Genomic DNA, 13648 nt, shown 5'->3' with positions numbered 1-13648 from the left:
AATAGAAGGAAATTCCCTGTGCTGGTTAGTATATCTACGTCCTCTTGAAAAAGCCATATTCTTTAATGCATTCTTGTGTGGACAGACTTATTAATGTGGATTGGATTGGAACCTATTGGTTCAGTGTCCATGGAGATGTGAGCAACCCAACTGTAGGTGACAAATCTGATTGGATAATATCCATGGAGGTGTGGCTCCATCCATTAGCATGGGCCTTGCTTAGTTTACTGGAGCATTACATAAGCTCAGACAGAAGGAGCTCATAGCTAGCTGGAGCTGAGACAGACATTTGCAGATGCCAGCCATGTGCCTTCCCACCTAACAGAGGCCAATGGTCTTTCTCCAGTGAATGTGTCATTTGTTGATGGACACTTTATGGCCTTAAAACAATAATTTTGTAACCAATTAAACCCCCTTTAATAAAAAACCACTCAATTTCTGCTGTTTTGCATTCTAGCAGCATTAGCAAACTAGAACAAATTGTGGTACCAGAGAAGTAGGGTGCCAGTGCTGCTGAATGTGCAAATACCAACTATGTTGGAATGGCTTTTTAAATGGAGAAGGGGAAGATTTTGGAAGAAATTGAGGAGCTTGATAGAAAAGGCCTAAACTGCTTTGAAGAGACTGTGGAAATATGGACTAAAGATACTTCTGATGAGGCCTTGAGCAGAAATGGTGAATGTGTTGTTGCAAACCAAAAGAAAGGCAGTCCTTGTTTGAAAGTGGTGGAGAATTTGGCAAAATTGAGTCCTGGTGTCAGACGGAAGGAAGAATTTGAAAGCAACAAGCTGGGATACTTGGCTGATGTGATTTCAAAACCAAAAGTTGTAGATATAGCATGGCTTCTCCTTGCGGCTTATAGTAAAATGTGAACAGGGAGAGATAAACTTAGAAGTGAACTCTTGGGTTCAAAGAAACCAGAAACTGATTGTTTGGAAAATTCTGGGCTTCTGTGGGGTGAAACTTCAGAAACTATAGCCCAATGTGAGGATTTAACTAAACATAGAACCCTGCCTTCATTTCAGTACAAGCCAAGATTGGAGAAGGAGTTAAGCAGAAAGGATTTGTGGAAAGTCTTATTGTCTGATGGCTTTGACCCCTATGTGCTTCATGCAAAGCCAACAGAATTTTTGTGAGATCTTTATAGATGGAGATGCTGCTAGTCTGGACTGGAGGAGACAGACAAGGAACAAATTGAAGGAAAAATTTCTTCAAAGACTGAGCTATGGTAGTTGAAGTCTGGAGTCGAGGTCTGGGGTTGGTATAGCAGAATGGCCCACATGCATGGGAAAGGTGAGTTTGCCCCAGAGGTTGAGTGTGGGCCTTCTGCCTCAATGCTCCAGAAGAGTTTTGCCACCCTAGGCCCAAAAAGAGGGTGAAACACATTCCCAGGGAATTGGGGAGAGCCTGGCTGTCATGCCACTGTTCAGAGAGGGTAGAGCCTTTGCCCTGGAAAGGCTGAATTTGAGTGGCACCATGATGTTTGAGCAGGGTGCGTCCAAGAAGTCTGTCTCCCCAATGTGTGGATATGTTGGAGTACTCACCCCAGCATTTGGAGAGAAAAGGGCTGTCATGAAAGCCTTTGAGAAGGGTTGAACTTCCACTCTCTCAAGCCCCAAGGATACAATGTCATTCTGTGAATGACTCTCAGACTTGGAAATCTAATGGACTTTTTCCTGTGGGTTTTAGGAATTGTTTTGGTCCCTTAAACCCTGTTTTCCTTTCAGTTTCTCCTCATGGCAATGGGAATGTTTAACTATGACTGTCCCTCCTTTTTATATTGGAAACAGATAACTTGCTCTAAATTTCAGAGGTACAGATCCAGAGGGGAATTTTGCTTTTGGAAAGACCATGCTTGTAACTGATTTTGATGGGATGTTATACTTACCTATGCTACTGTAATGATTTAAGATTTATGATATTTTGATGGGATGAATGCATTTTGTATTTGGAAAGAATATGTTTTTCTTTTGTCCAGGGGGTGGAATGTGCCAGTTAGCATATTTATGTTCTCCTGAAAAAGCCATATTCTTTAATGCATTCTTGTGGGTTCAAATGTATTCATGTGGATTGGGTTGGAAATCCTTGTTTCAGTGTCCATGGAGATGTGACCCACCCAACTGTAGGTGATAACTCTGGATAATTTCCATGGAGGCATGGCCCCACCCATTCAGTGTGTTTAGTTTACTGGAGCGTTATATAAGCTCAGACAGAAGGAGCTCATAGCTAGCTGGAGCTGAGACAGAACTTCTGAGACTGACTTTTGGAAGCTGATGCAGACATTTTGGAGAATGCCATTTTATTTTATTTTTTTAATTAAATTCAGTTTTACTGAGATGCATTCACACACCATACAAATATCCATGGTATACAAACAACTGTCCACAGTATGATAATATAGTTATGTGTTCATCACCACAATCTATCTCTGAACATTTTCCTTACATCAGAAAGAACCAGAACAAGAATAAAAAATAAAAGTGAAAAAAGAACACCCAAATCATCCCCCATCCCACCCCATTTGTCCTTTAGTTTTTATCCCCATTTTTCTACTCACCCATACACTGGATAAAGGGGCTGTGATGCATAAGGTCTTCACAATCACACTGTCACCCCTTGTAATCTACATTATTATATAATTGTCTTCAGGAGTCCAGACTGCTGGGTTGGAGTTTGGTAGTTTCAGGTATTTACTTCTAGCTATTCCTATACATTAAAATCTAAGAGGTGTTATCTATATAGTGCATAAGAATGTCCATCAGAGTTGCCTCTTGACTCCATTTGAAATCTCTCAGCCACTGAAATTATTTCATCTCAGTTTTGGAGAATGCCATTTTAAACACAACTTGGGATTAAGCAGACACAAGCCACATGCCTTCCAGGTAACAGAGGATTTCTGGGTGCGAATGACCTTTCTCCATTGAAGGTACCCCTTGTTGATGGATACTTTATGGCCTTAAAACTGTAACTTTGTAACCAAACAAATCTCCTTTTATAAAAGCCAATCCATTTCTGGTGTTTTTCATTTTGGCAACATAAGCAAACTAGAACACTGCGTCAACATGATTAAGGGTATGTGTATAAAAAAACTGCTAACACGGTACTGAATGTTGAAAGACTGAAACTTTTCCCTCTGTGATCTGGAACAAAACATATATGCTCCATTTTTCTACAGTTTTTCCACACCATGTTCAAAATTCTAACCAAAGCATTTAGGCAAGAAAAAGAAATAAAATATGTTAAAATTGCAAAGGAAGAAGTAAACTTCCTGTATTTGCAGATAACTTGATCATATATATTGAACATTCTGGAAAATCAACAACATAGCTACACAGCACTCATAATTAAATTCAGCAAAGTAGCATGGCACAAGTTCAACATTTAATAAACAGTAGCATTTCTATACACTAGTAGTGAGCACTTTGAAGAGGAAATCAAGAAAAAAAGTCCATTTACAATAGCAACTAAAGAATGAAATACCTGTGATTACATTTAGACAAAGAAGTAAAACTTATACAGGAAAACTCAAAATTTTGCTAAAATAAATTTTAAAGCATCCAAATTAATGGAAATATATGCCACACTCACAGATTGGAAGACTCAATATTAAGATATCAATGGTACCCAAAATGATTTACAGAGTCAATGCATTCCCAAATTTCCAACAATCTTATTTGCTAAAATTGGAAAGCCAATAATCAAATTTATATGGAAGGATAAGTAGCCTTAACATCTAAAGCTATTTTGAATAAGAATGATAGAGCTGTAGAACACACATTACCCAATTTTAAGCTTTATAACAAAGCCATAATACTCAAACAGCATGATACTGGCACAAGGAAAGATACATAGACCAATGGAATCAAAATTAAATCTTAGAAATAGACCCTTACCTCTATGGCAAACTCATTTTTAACAGAGGTTACAAGTCCACTCATTTGGGATAGAATATTCTCTTCTACAAGTGGTTCTGGAAGAACTGGCTATCCATATGCAAAACAATGAAGGAATACCCCTATATCAAACTCTATACAAAAATTAACCCCAAATCAGTCAAATACATACACAAAAGAACCAGGAGTATAAAACACCCAGATGAAAATATCTGGAAGCATCTTCTGAATGTTGCATTAAGTAATGAATTCTTAGACTTTACACTCAAAGCACAAGCAACAAAAGAAAAATAATAGATAAAAGTTCCTGTTCAAAATTAAAAAAAGTGCATCAAAGGACTTTATCATTAAAGTGAAAGATGATTTAATCAATGTGATTAAATATTTGGAAACATGTCTGATTAGGGTTTAATATCCAGAATATATAAACAACACCTACAATTCAACAATAAAAATTTTAATTTGGTCAAAAGACTTGAATAGACATTTCTCCAAAGAGGATACACAGCTGGAGAAAAAGCAGATGGAAAGATGCTCAACCATCATTTGCTATTAGGGAAATGCAAATCAAAACCATAATGACATACCATTTAACACCAACTACAATGATTATGATTAAAAAATAGAACATTACAAGTGTTTGAGAGGATGGTGAGAAATAGGAACTCTCATTCCCTTCTGGGGGAGATGTAAAAATGTGCATTTTTTGTGGAACACAATTTGGAAGTTACTCAGAAAGATAAGCATAGAATTACTACATGACTGGGCAATTCCACTGCTAGTAATACACCCCAAAAATTTGAGAGCAGGGATTCAAAGAGATGTTTGCACAAGCATGTGCTTAGTGGCATGATTCACAATTGCCAAAAAGTGGGGGCAACACAATGTTAATCAAGTGAAGAATGGATAAACAAAATGTTGTGAATACATAAAAATGAATGCTCATCAGCATTAGAGAGGAATGAAGTTCTGGTTCATGTGACAGTGTGGATGAACCTTAAAAATATTTTGTTGAGTGAAATAATGGAGGCATAAAAGAAAAATATTGTATGACCTAATACAAAAAATTAAAATAACCAAACTTATGAAGTTAGAATCTAGAATAGAGGTTACCAGGGTCTGCGTTGGCAATAGTGAATGGGGAGTTAATGCTTAATTTTTAAAGGATTTCTATTTAGGTTGTTTGTAGGGTTTTGAAAATGCATGGTGATGATGGTAGCACAACATTGTGGAGGGTAATCAACAGCACTGAATTATATAAATGAAGTGATTAAAACAGGAGATTTTAGGTCATATATATTTTACTAAAGTAAAAGTTGAAAGATAAAAGATAGAACTGTACATCACAGGGAGCAGTGAACCCTATTGTATATGATGGAAAACAGTTAATTGTAAAATTACAAAAATGATTTTTCATGATTTGTAGCAAGCAAAATACATTACTGCAAGGTGTTAATAAAAGAACATATATGAGAAAAATTATTCCCACAAATGTAACAAAAAGTAAATGTTAATTTAAAGGTTTTCTGAAACAAACACATCAAAGTTAGGTTTAAGAGTGTAAAGATTTGATATTATTCATAATAGCCAAAAAGTGGAAATAATCCAAATGTTCATCAAAAAATGAATGGATAAATGATATAGCTATACAGTGGAAAAGTATTTGACTCTAAAAAGGAATGAACAGCTGATAAATGCTACATAGATGAGCCTTGAAGACACTATGTCAAGTGAAAGAAGCCTTATAAAAGATTGCATAATATATGATTTCATTTATACAAAAAATCAAAAAGAGGCAAATCCATAGAGGTAGAAGGTTGGATTGGAGAGAAATGTGTGTTTTAGTTTGCTAACATGACTGAAATGCAATATACTAGAAATGGACTGGCTTTTATCAATGGGGTTTTTTATCTTACAAGTTTACAGCTCTGAGACTATGAAAATGTTCAAATCAAGTCACCAACATGATGATATCTTCTTCCTGAAGAAAGGCTGCTGGCAATCTGTGGTTTCTCTCTCAGATAACAAAATACATGGCAATATCTGTTGGTCCTTCTTTCCTGGGTTTCTTTGCTTTCAGTTACTGGAAGCTCCCTCTGTAACTTGATTTTTCAGCTTCACTGGCTTTTCTCTCTCAGATTCTCTTGGGCTTTTTTCAGTGTACTCTCTTTGTCTTTTATCCTATTATAAATGACTCCAGTAAGAAGATTAACACCCACTGTACAGGATGTGAGTCATACCTCAGCTTAAGTTCCTACTTAGCTAAAGATCCTACTTACAATGGCTCCACACCCACAATAGGGCTACACTGATAGGAAAGGATTAGCTTGAAGAACAAAATCTTTTCTGGGGTATGTCCAGCCTCAAACCATCACGATACACACTCTGGACCCCCAAAAGACATGTTCTTTCCATATGCAAAATATATGCATTCCATCACAATATCACAAATGCCTTAAACCATTTCAGTAACAATACTATGTACAAACTCTTATCAAATCAGTTCCAGGTACCATCTATCCTGGGACACAATTCCCATCAAGCTGTAAATCTGTGGAACTTAGAACAAGTTATCTGCTTCCAATCTATAAAGGATGAACAGTCACAGAGTGAACATTACCATTGCCTTAGGGAGAAATTGGAGGAAAAAACAGGAATTACTCATCCCAAACAATTCTGAAAACCTGAGCAAACTCCATTAGGGCTCAAGTTCTAAGAGTCACCTACAGAGTGATGTTTTGTTTCATGGCTTGATAGTGTTGCTACACCACACTTTCCAAAGACTCTGCAGCTTGTCTGCTATTTCCAAACCCTATGGTGAAGGCTCCAATGTCTCCAAACATTGGGGTGGTGTTTGGAATATATGCCCAACCCTCCACAGACATGGGTAGGGCATCGCAGCAAGATTATTGGCCCCAAACTTTTCAAACATCAGGGTGATGGGCTGACTCTCCACAATTTCTGGGGCTCAGACTACCCCCTCAGAAAACGAGTGATGGCCAGTTTTCCCCTAATCACCAGGTATTGTGCCACCATCTCTGTAGACTGGGAGAGCAACACTCTTCATGTACGATGGGGCAGCCAAGCTCTAGGAAATTGATCAGGCATCTGAGAGCCCTGGGGTTGTAACACCCTTCCTGAGCAATGTGGCTGAAGGCCTGCCTTCTTCAAATTCCAGGGCAAACACCCTTTTCTCATTCACAGGTTGGTCCAAACTCTTCACTTGAGAATATGCCTCAGCTTCCATGCTTGTACCTTTGAATTCATTGTTCTTTCAATCCATCACTTTTCTGCAACTTTTAATCAGGCTGGCCATGGATTCAATCATACACGTTTTACCAAAGAATGGTGTTGGTTTCACATGCAGTAAACATGTTTGTCAATCCTCCAGAAAATAGGACTTGTTACAAATCCTTTCTAGATAACTGCATTTCCAAATCTGACTCACAATGAACTGGCTAACTGGATCCATGTTCAATTAAGCTCTAATCTGGGGTGCTATTATCTGGGGATTTGCTTTCCAGAAGCTCAGAAGTTTCCAACCATACAATTCATTGTAACCAGGAGTTCAGCTCTCAGCTTATCCTTTTTGTCTTGCATTTCACTATAAATTTCAGAGAGAAGCTAGACAGCACTTTCTACATTTAGTTTGGAAATATCCTCAGCTAAATATCCAAGCTCATCACTTTCAAATTCTGCCTTCTGTCTGACATCACTACTCAATTATGCAAAATTCTCTGCCCTTTATTTTTAAAAAAGGAAGGCCTTCCTTTCATTTTGCAATGACACATTCATTATTTCTGTCTATGGTCTCCTCAGAAGTAACTTTAGTGTCCATATTTCTACCAAAAATCTTTTAAAAGCAATCTTTGCCTTTTGTATTAAACACCTCACAATTCCTCCAGATTTTTCCCCATATCCATATTCAAAGCTGTACCATTTGCCATCTCAGAACCCCACTTTTCTGGCATCACAACCTGCTAATGGGTATGGAGTTTCTTTTTAAGACCATAAAATGTTTTAAGATTGTGGTGATAGTTGCATAAGCTTGTGACTATACTAAAAACATTGGATTGTACACTTTAAGTTGATATATTATGTGGTATCTGAATTATATCTAAATAAATCTCTTATAAAGAAAGAAAAATATCTATCAAATAAAGTACCCTTTGTGTCCCATTCACTGTAATTATTGTTCTAATTAATAACATATTTCACATGTCACATAATATTAAAGTTTACTAATTTTAGAGGTAATTTTGCAAGAATTTCCTTCATAATTTTTAGGATGTTGATATTTTTCATCTGTTAAATGTTATTTATAAGTTATTTTGGCCTTGTTTCAGTTTGTAACTATATGACATAGGATTGTGAATCATCATTTATTGAGAATTCTTTGGAACCACTAAAACTCCATTTTGTAAATATTTCTGAGATGATGAGATAAATATATTTCTTAGACTTTCAGTCTCTGACACATCATTTAAGCATCTTCACAACCATCATTACCATACTAACAGCAAGCAAGAAAAATTCTGATCAATTTGAAAAACAATTCTTCTTACATCTGTTAGAGAATTGATATCATAAGTCAATCCACTACCCTGAAAACAGGAAACAGTTTTTTAATGTGAATCAATGCTAAGCTGACAGAGAAGTTCAGAAACAGAAACTGTCTGCTGGATTCAGTAAATTGCTGATTTTCTGAATGATTTTTTTTAAAGTATGATTACAGGAATATTTCTTAAATCTGCTACTCTATTACATTAATCTATTGTGTGACATTGCCATTTAATAATTTGTCTTCATGTATCTATCTATTGTTTTGCTATGATTTTTTTTATTCTACATAAATAATGTATAAGTGCATGTATGCATGCGTACTATCACAGCATAAGGGGGCTTTTGTTGGCAAGAAACCAAAGAAGATGTCAGGCACAGTTTGATGCATGAGCTTTAATTTGGGGCTTACTTACAGGGAAATGGATTAGGAAGTCCATCAAGTTATTCTGAATGAAAGCAGGAGCTTCTCTGTATGAACTGGAGAGCTGGACTGAATGGCAGCCAGTTCAGAGCTGTGTGAGAGGATTCTTCATTTTTGGGGGAACTTGTCAAGCCAGTTATAAGGGCTTGAGACAAAGACATCCCAATGGATATGAGAGCATTAGCATGGGAACAGGGGTCTTGTGACATACAGATGACCAATTATGTTGTGCATGAAAGATGGGAGATTTATAAGAGTTCAGGAAGGAGGTAAGATATAGATCAACATCTGACACTGGAGGTCTGGTCTCTATACACACATAGTCCAGCCTCACATCCCTGCTAGTTCACAAAGGGGGTAGATTAAACATTATCTGACCTAGGTCATGCAGGATGCTGTGCACCAAGCTCCATAGGACTTAGTTCAGGCCTGGGGCTCCTACACATGCATACATACATAAAATGCCATACATAAACTTTTTAAAAGCAGTTCTATTGAGATAAATTCACACATTATACAATTCATCTAAAGTGTGGAGTGTCTTCTAGCATACATAAGCTTTTGGGATACTGTGTGTTTGAATTCATTCTCTTTATTTGTTTGATGAAAACTGATATTATAGACATATTCAAATATATAAAGGATCTGAAATGTAGTAGTTGATATAGGAAAATTGAGAAATGTTTATTCAGAATATTTACTAAATATCATTTAAAACTTAAATATCATGAAAACATATCCTCACCTTCCCCACCTGTGTTAAAATTCTCTATTCCAGGCTTTTGTGGTCAAGAAAGTGGAGCTCCCTCATCCACCAGATCCCAAGATTGAGCAATGTTTTTTCACAAGTAGGGCAGGTCAACAGCATTTCCCATCCCACCTTAGCTCCATGTTGCTGAATCTCTACTCCAAGCAAGGGCAGTGAAGATACCACGGTCTCTTTTCTTCCAGTCAAAAGGTTAAAGTGCTACTCAATGCTAACAGACTGAGATGCTGGATCCCTTTTGCCTTTGCCTGCTAATATGTCTAATATTCCTTACTGAGAAGGCATGGTCCTAGCACTCCAGCACAGCATGCTTTTTATAGAACAGTGTTGACACACTGAAAGAAGTTGTCTTCCATCTTCTCTCTCATCTCCAGAGATGTGGTGCCAGCTTTTGTGCTGGAGGATAGGCAGAAGTTGAGAAAATAGAGTTCTGTGCTCTCCCAAATGAGTGCATACCTTATTTGGAGTATAAGGAAATTCAAGCCTAAGGGTGCTGTCAATAAACATAAAGCTATTGTGTTTAACAACCATATATTGTGGTTAATGATCCAAGATGGCTGGTATGCCTATGTTGTCCATATTTAAAACAATACAACAGTAAAATATGTATAAGAGACATATACCACATAGCTAAATGCTCTTTACTCAATTCCACAACCACTACTTTTACTAAATTATTTAAGGGTTAAAAAAATTAAACCATTATGAATTCTGAAACTTAATGATAAATTTACAGAATGCTTCCCCTCCTCCACTTATTAAGAACTAATCAACAGAGCTTTACTATTGTAGCAGTAGTTTACTACTGAAATACTGGATCATGAAGATTTTCTCAGAAGATCTTAAGGATACCAAAGATAACATGAGAGACCAAAACAAGAAAATTATACAAATTTGTGGTCTCTGGAGTAAATAGCCATAGAAAACATTTAACACAGCCAAATTCCTTGCCAGATTAACAAAAATATTCATAGAAAATTTCTACTTAACTCAGTAGGTATTACCCAATTAATCATGATTAACTTTCATCTTGGTTTCCTAGAGAAGCTATAACAATACTGCACAATATGCTTGCATATAAACAAGAATTTATTTGCTCATAGTTTAGTGGTTAGAATTCCCAAATCAAGGAGTTCAAAGGATGATGGTTTCTAAAAGAACTGAGGTGATAGTCAAGGTCTCCCCACAACTCAGTCATAGGCCCCACACTCTCTGAGCACCAGGGTAGGATGCCCCTATTTTGGATCTAAGAAATCCTTTTACCCAGAACTCTGTTTCCATGTTTCACCCTTAAAGTCATTTTTCCTTTTCTCCATCTCTAACTCTTTCAGTCCAGGATGCCAATACTTCTCCTCATAAAAATTTTCAAAACCCTTGTTGGTTTTGGAGGAAGTTTAAATGGGCCCAAGTCATCAGAAAAAAGATCTTCCAAAGATCCTTCCTGGACAATTATATGTCCAATCCTGACTTCCTCTGAGATGGCTGTCAGGATTCATGAGCCAAATGCTTAATCTTAGCAAACAGATGCTCAGTAAAACCCTCACATGTTGCCTCACTCTCTGGGGGTACTCCACCCAGGAGCTCTGAGAAGGCCCTAATAGAATCACATCCCTACAGGGAGTAGATTAGTCAATACATAATATGTGCCACAATCTAAATCAATATGGGGTACTTAAAATAACTTGTGCACAAATTTCATTACCTCAAAATCTTCTTATGGCATCCTTGGCCTCCTGATTCCTCAAGGTTTATATAAATTAGTTCAGAAAATGTGTAATAATGGTGTAGAACACTTTGTCCTGTTCAGTGGAGCATAAGGATTGTGCCCTAATAGGTGGAGAGAATGTTTCCATATAATAGACTTGCCACAGCCAGGTGGGAGGAACAGTTTTTTCTGTCATTTACTGGTGCTCATCTGGAACAGATGGTGAACACATGGGCAAGGGAAGCTAGAATGTCCATAAATGGAGTGGCAGAATAATGAGGCCACTCAAGAGGATGGTAAACCTATCTAATCTGGGAACAGTTCTGACACACCAATGGCAATAGGAAGATGGTACTTTAAAGGAAAAAAAAACAGTTAGTGAGTCAAGACCTGCAAAATACAAGTTGAAATCTATAAAATGTATGTATTAAAGAGTTGATGGAACCACTGACCTTGTATATATGCCAAACAGTATCATTTTGGTCATGAGTACTGGAAAACATAAAAGGTGGCCAAATGTTGATCATAAGACAAGAAACAAAGAAGTGTTTTAATTCCACCCATGGCCAAAAATGGAGAGGTTTGAACACAACAGGAATGGTCTTACTATATGAAAGAAATTTAGTTGCCAACTTGGACACAGTGGTGGAGACATACACCATGTGAATAAAACAAGCTGATCAATTAGAAAATATATTGAAGTGTGGAGTCCAGCACCCATTAAGGTGAGTTGAATCAGTATATTTCCCACTGGCAATACTGAAAAAAGGATGTCAACAGCAAGAAAGAGGAAAATGTTCATTTGGCCATATTGGAAAAGACCAAGGTATATAAGATCTATTACAAAATTTTGATTTTTCTGTCTTCATGTTTTTAATCAAAGTATCAAAGCAGATAATTCCATGTAGTAACATTGACTGTCTTTTAAGAGAATAAACAGTGACTGCTAAATGCAATGGAATTTTCTCACACCTCCCTAAGGCAATGTGTCTCTCTCCATTTCAGTATACTGACTCTGTGTCTATTGAACAATAGACACTTTGATGAATAAAGAAATGGATATAAATATTTTATGGGTTTTATAATTAAAATATCATATGAAATTAAAGGAAATAATTTAGATGATTTTACCATGCATTTTATTTTACCTTATTTTTATAAATTTCCAACACATATCTCTCTGAATTCATTCACATAAATCCTCAGTTGAGCAGGACACTGTTGGTCAAATTCTGTAAAATTGTTTAAAAGTGTCTTTAATTTATTTCTCAATTTTTGATTTATATTAGTTATACATTGTAAAACAAGTTATACTAACATTTATGAAAGGAATATTACCACTCTTATGAATGAATTGATGCTTATTTCTTTCTATAAGTATAGATGAGATGCTGTCAGTCATGAAAAAGAGGATGTTAGTATTACAGATATTGGCAATGAGTCACTAAAATGTAATTTAACATGTATTAATCTGATTTGGCTAAGGAATATATGATAAATGGTCAATCCAAACCAAGAAACTGAATTTTATCCTCCTTTTATTTTGGTTCAAGACATGGAAAATATTTTTAAAAATTTAACTTGCTCATTTGCTCAATATATTTGATTGTAGAAATTATAATTATGTAAAATTAGTATCATTCTAATATAATATTTTAATATTCTAAGCATATTGCTCACTTTCAATACAAAATAATCATTGATAATTAAGTATAATACTTTATTATGATGATAATGAAAACTGGCTCATATCTTTATATCAATATAATGAAAAATAAAGCATGCAGCATAGGGGATAGAATCATCAAGTGATAATTCTTTATAAACCAATTCCAGCAAGCCCAACTTGAATTTTGAAGTTATATATTTCATACCATAAAGTAATTATTTTAACAAAATATGGGATAATATTATCAAGCCTAAAAGAAAAAATAAAACATAGTGACAGGAGTGTGAAGAGAAAAAATTCAAAATATGAGATTTTGAGAAGTAAATTAGGTATGATTTGGGACAACTGGGCAGCATAGGATAATAAAGAGACAAGGGTATTATAGACTAAGGAGCTAATAGAAAATATGTTTTTGTAGAAGCAGGAATTTATTTTCCCTTTCTTTTGAAAGCAATTTTTCTTAACTTTCTATTGTGGTTGTTGATAGCACATTCAAAGATGTTTTTGGAGATTTGAAATAGTTAACAGTTGCAAACAATTCACAATGTTGCCTGGCACACAAGAAGTCAATAAATATTATCTTTAATTATGATGATTATTATTGGTGTTGCTGTTTTCACAGTTTCTTGAA

Source organism: Choloepus didactylus, chromosome 26 (assembly GCF_015220235.1).
Source record: "Choloepus didactylus isolate mChoDid1 chromosome 26, mChoDid1.pri, whole genome shotgun sequence".
Classification (NCBI taxonomy): Eukaryota; Metazoa; Chordata; class Mammalia; order Pilosa; family Megalonychidae; genus Choloepus; species Choloepus didactylus.
This window is presented reverse-complemented; position numbering follows the sequence as displayed.